This window comes from Haemaphysalis longicornis, unplaced genomic scaffold (genome assembly GCF_048455015.1).
Source record: "Haemaphysalis longicornis isolate Haplotype H1 unplaced genomic scaffold, Haemaphysalis longicornis Haplotype H1 scaffold_1, whole genome shotgun sequence".
Taxonomy (NCBI): Eukaryota; Metazoa; Arthropoda; class Arachnida; order Ixodida; family Ixodidae; genus Haemaphysalis; species Haemaphysalis longicornis.
Window position 1 is genome coordinate 432,477,302 of NW_027526203.1, and position 6,000 is coordinate 432,483,301.

Genomic DNA, 6,000 nt, shown 5'->3' on the forward strand with positions numbered 1-6,000 from the left:
GACCGAAACAGCGGCTCCAGTGTCGATGAGAGCAATGGTAGGGACACCTTCCACAATTACGTCGATAACATTTTTAGGCGAGAAATGAGCACTTCTAGGATTCGATGGCGACGCAGTTCTTGCCTCCGGAACTGCGGCTTTTAGTTTTCCTCTTCGGCATTAGTAGGGCGGCGACGCATGGGAGACACCGAACGGCGACGTGGAGAAGCTGAACGGCGGCCAGCGAAAGTTGGACGGTCAGTCGGCTCAGGGGGCAAATTGTACGGCGCTGGTTGAGCGGCATACGGCGAAAAGTAAGGGGTGGCGTAAAAAGGCGCCTGGGGATAGCTGGCGACGGGCGGCAATATGCGGCGGCGACAGTAGCGAGCGGCATGCCCTGGCGTGCCACATGCAAAACAAATCGGACGATTGTCCTGCGTGCGCCACGCACCCGTTAGCTGGGGACTGCTCACCTGGCTTATCGGCGGTCGTGCTGGTAATGAAGCTGGAGCACGGGGCGCTGATGGAAAGGAGGCGGCAGGAAAGGAAGCGGCAGGTGGGCATACAACAGGTCGGCGAGAGAACGAAGCAGGCTGGTGCGATAGCCGTCCTGCTACCGATGAGTAGGTCAGGGGCGCAGCTACGGGCAGGTTATGCTGATCCGATGGTAGTGCCTCAGCGACCTCTTCCTTTATGACATTCTGAAGCGAAGGCGCCAGGGTGGAAAATGGGTCTGAGATGTAGGGCAGGAGGGAGACTTGGCGGGCCACCTCTTCCCGAATGAAATCTGATTCGCGCAAGCAGCGCAGGGTCCCCTTCATATACTGCCTCCACACTTGATACGGGCTGCTCCCGAACACAACCTTGCCGTGTGAGGGCTCGCTGCTTGCGCAGCTCGTCGAAACTCTGGCAAAGGCGGACGACGTCAACGACAGTTCGGGGGTCCTTGGATAGTAACATCTGGAAGGCGTCGTCATCGACTCCCTTTAAGATGTGTCGGACCTTCTCTGTTTCTGCCATGGAGGGGTCGACGCGTTTGCACAGGTCGATGACATCCTCTATATAGCTAGTGAACGTCTCCCCAGCCTGCTGTCATCGCACACGTAAGCGCTGCTCGGCTTGAAGCTTCCTCACCGAAGGGCGCCCGAAGACTTCCGTGAAGTTACAGCGGAAGGAGGACCACGTCTTGTTGCGGGATTCGTTATTATTCCACCACGTTTCCGCGAGGCCGGTGAGAGAGAAGGGGACATTGATCAATTTGTTCTTGTCATCCCATCGGTTGTGGTTACACACGTTCGAACATGGAAAGCCAGTCCTCAGCATCATTTCCGTCGGTGCCGTTGAACTTGGGTGGATCCCGCTCGCGCAGTGCGCCCGAGCAGATGACGGTTGGTGCCGCCGACGAAGGCTGCTGGACGGATTCGTGGTTCATCGTGGACAGCGTTCGATTGCGTAGCTCCAGGATGGGACCGAAACACCTGACCTCCACCACTTGTAAAGGATATAGTTGACCCTCCGGTAGCAGACCGAACGTTGTTTATTGGCAGGAGCAGAAGCAAGGCGAGCGCAGGTACAAGCGTACAGACGATGGCCGAACACACGCGCCAAGCACCTTCTGCCGTACTTCTTCCACTGCTACCAGCGTGCGCGCATACCACCGTGCGTAGATTGGCCACGATCGCATGGCACTCTTTCTAGATGTGGCGCATAACCGGATAAGCTGATGGCGTTAGAAGAGCTGCTCGTTATCCTTGCTACAAAATAAATAAATAAATAAATAAATAAATAAATAAATAAATAAATAAATAAATAAATAAATAAATAAATAAATAAATAAATAAATAAATAAATTTAGCCCTCCGCGTCAGCGGTGATGCTCAAATGCGAGGTGCTGTTCCTCTGAACAATAGAACCAAGCTTCACCGAGAAAAGTCGTCAGCCGACGCCCGTAGATTGTTTTTGTGGGCATTTGTGCCTTGCCGCAAGGAACCTCGTTCGAGTGAGTGGTGCTGTTCAGCGATGGCCAAGAGTGCCGTGTAGTGTCCCAAAAAGCCGGCAATTCGTGAGGTCACGGGACAGAAGGGATGTCCCACGGAGCTACTTCGGATAGGTGGAGCATGTGCAGGCCTGCGTGCGAATTCTTCGCGGATAACTAGGGCGACTCCGAAGCGGCTGCTGAAAATACGGCTTGTTGAGTCTTCCCTTTTACAGTAAATGTTTTAGCCGTTCTGATAAGGCGACAGAATCCCTGCCTCCAATGTCGTTTGTGTTGATACCCATGGCTGGTGCTCCTGTACAATGGAGTTTTATCGTGACGGCCACACATGCAGCCACGCAACAGTAAACCGAACCCCCCTCCCCTTACCAAAATGCTTTGGGAGCTGACAACCGAAGCTCGCGGTGTGCTTGTCCTCGTGGTGGTGCTTGTGAGCGGATTCTGCTCATCCTACGCCAGAAATCGGCACATCGTGAACACTACCTGCCCGCAGCTGGTACGCTGCCAGTGCTCAGTCCGAAGGCAAGGGTCTACAGCGTTATGCCGGAATGTCTCACAATTCCAGGAGCTTGGCCCTGACATGGCCATGTTGCAGAACGTCACCGTCAAGAGGCTCACTTTCGACAACGTTCTAATCAGTGAGATTCCGGGTGATTGGTTTTCGAACCACACCATCCACATGCTCGTCGTGAGAAACTGCCCGTTGCGGGACATAGGGGAGGCAGCCTTCACTCGCATGGGCTGGTTGTTTCGGCTGATAATCGAGAACGCACAGCTGGAGAGCGTTCCCAGCGGCCTGAGCGCCGCGAGTCGCCTGAAAGCGCTGCGGATACACAGGAGCCATATCAAGTTCCTAAAAGGCGTGATGAAGTTACCTGTATTGACAGTGTTTGATCTTCGATTCAACGCAATCCAGACAATAGATGAAAAATTCCTGTCCGCATCCCCAAAGCTGAAGTACTTGGTGCTGTCGGGCAACCACATCCAGCATATACCATATCGTCTTTTGGAGAATACAAGAAGGCTCAAATCAGTCGAATTTCATGACAACCGCATCACGGCTGTAAGCAGCTTGTTCGACGGCCTCGATTACTTGCAGGTAAGTTATTTGTCGTCCAAAATGCCCAAGGTGTCATACGTGGATGACTAATCCTCTCCAGTGTTGACAGGGTAGTCTACGCAAAAAAAAAAAAAACGGAAATGGGGAGGGTGTTTTGAGACGCACATTTTCTGACTATGCAAGCTTGAAGCCTGAAGTCCAGGGCTTCGTAACATACCCTGTGTCCGCCTATATGGGGGAAACCATTAGCACAAATAAGAAGATTGAAGAGGCAAGGTTTGCAGGATACTCAAAATCGCGTATCCAGGGAGAAAGCGATCTGTACGTTAGTGCCTGTTATAAAAAGGGTTTATAAAGGGCCCCGTCCTGGGCTTACAGTTGCACCATGAGCGTCAATATTTAGAATAAAAATAAAAACAAAGTTTTACTCCTAGTCTTTAATATGAAGCCATTAGTGCCCTCGTTTTTATGTGGCACATAGCCTAGCAATCTTAATTTTTTATCATCTGAACTGTAGAATCGCAATTCTAAATACTAAAATTAGGAAATAATTTAGCTCTAAGGTATTTCCGATATAAACGCCAAAGCAAAATTTTCCAGCAAAGGAAGCTCGTACTGAAATTCCCGTGGTTTGAAGCGCAACTAAAAACAGCTTTTCGTTGCGCTACAAACCATGGATCTACTCACCAACCAGCACAGCAGGAAGTGCTAATCGGGTATTAAAATTTTTCGCAGTACACAAGCATGCAAATGAAAATCGTTGTGTAACTGAACTGGGACGATAGGAGTTCTTCAGCTTTAGCAAGATAAATATTAAAAGGTGCGGTGGGTGCACGCGGTGGGTGCTGCACTTTTATTTCCTCCCTGGCTGCTGCTGCTGTTCCTGGGCGGGGCGCGGTGCCGCCCGCGTCGGCGGCTGCGGTGCAGCCGTAGTAGGGGCTTCTCTGCGCGGCATGGATAACTGGAGTGACGTCATCACGGCGGCGCGTGCAAAGAGGTCGCGCAACTCTTAGCTCCCTGTCGGAGCTATGTAGAGGAACTCCAGTAATCATGGCTTCATATTTGCACAAAAAAAAAAGGAGGAGGAGGAATAAACTTTTATTAAATAGCAAGGTGCTGATGTCAGGGGCACCCGCCCGGTGAGAGGAGTCCTCAGTCCAGGACCCCTTGGAGTCTACCGGCCTTCTTCGCTCTGTCGACCAACGTTTGCTGGTCGGAGAGGTCAGAACTGGTCAGCATCTCCACCCACTGCTGAAAGGAGGAATTGGGGTTTGGTGCGAGTTGCGGCGTGTGGGAGCACTCCCAAACGATGTGGTATAGGGTGCCTTTCTGCAGTATTTGCAGTTTTGCAGTATCTGCAGTATTTGCAGTGCCTTTCTGCAGGCAGTATTTGCAGTTGGCAGTGTATTGTGTCGGGTACATGGCGTGAAGTATGCTGTTGTGAGGATAAGTGTTTGTTTGGAGTCTTCGTAGCGTGGTGGCGTCTTCTTTGGCTAGTCGGTGGTCCGGTGCTGGATATTTGCGACGAGCCTGTCTATAGTGCGACAATATTTCTGCGTATGTGTGAAGAGGCATAGATTTTGGATATGAATATCTCTGGTGCTGTGGTTCCCTCTCGGAGACGGCCCGGTGTGAATGAAAAAAAAAAAAAAAAAAGAACAGAAGAATCCGCGGGAAAATGCAAAGCCTTGCATAATCTTCCGAGCTGTGCCAACCTACGACCCGGCAGCAGGGCGACAGCATTCTATCAGCGTCCAGTTTGATTTGGAGGCTTCTCCCTACAATATAACATTTCTGCATGACTTCATTGCAGTATGTAGTAGATACGCCCGCAAATAACCTTATGGCACACGTTTTTGCAAAAGTGCGTTCACGGGCACTGAAGGGTCGTCGCGGCGGGAACGACCCAGAGTCGCGCAGGTCTGCCGCGGCAGGCGCTGCGCTCGCCCGGCAAACTTCGCTGTCCGGAGCCTATACTCGGGTGCAAGTTAACGGGACCCTGCAACACTTTTTTCACCGTTTTTGAAATCTTAAATGCTTGAAGAACGTAGTCACCCAACACACCCAGTAGTTAGATTAGGGGGTCGCAGAGTACCTCAGCCAAAAATTACTGCTCTATGCTTATCAGATAACTTGTAAACTCGCTCAAAGGATTTTGATCTGTTTCCCGGTCTTGCAGTTCTTCGACGGCTCGAATTACGTTACTAAGGCCATGTAGCGGCTGTTGGCCGGTTTTTCTTCAGTTGCAGCAATGAACGCTTTTCGATACCAGCTTTAAAAAAAAGCCAGAAAACAAAGCACAAATGGAAGGCGTATCTGGTGTGACGAGCCACGGCCGCTGGATGAAAGGCGTGCGCTCTCATCCAGCGGCCGTGGACGAGCAAATCACGGAGTGCCGCTCCGTGCTGGCGAAAAATAAAGCTTTCGCGGGGGTTCCACCCGCGATGGAAAGAGTGAAAGCGCTGATCGAAAGTGTTGTAGGGTCCCTTTAAGAACGGCAATTATTTTTCCTAGGGACCACTGGATTGTGCGAAGAGATGTGTCTCATCTCCTACTCGGATTCTTGCAGTCCACAGGACTAAGTGAGGTGTGGTGACATTGCGTGTCTGTTATTTTAGGACTAAGTGAGGTGTGATGACTTTGAGAGATTTGATATGGTATTGGGGACGATTAGGCGGAGCAATTGCCGGCAGCTATGCAAGGCTAAGTCCGCCTTATTCAACAATACTAACTACTACTACTACTACTACTACACTCCGCCGAAGCGACGCACCCGGATGTCAACGCAGGCGCGCGTTTTGAAACGAGATTGTGTTGAATGCGTAACATCGTCTTCTTTCTCACAGAAAGACTTACGCTGAGCTCCTTTGAAATCAGCTTCACTATTGTGTACAAATGTTTTCCTCTGAAGAAATGTCTTTACAGGGGCAATATTAGAGATCGTAGGAAAATACGAAGGGCGTGC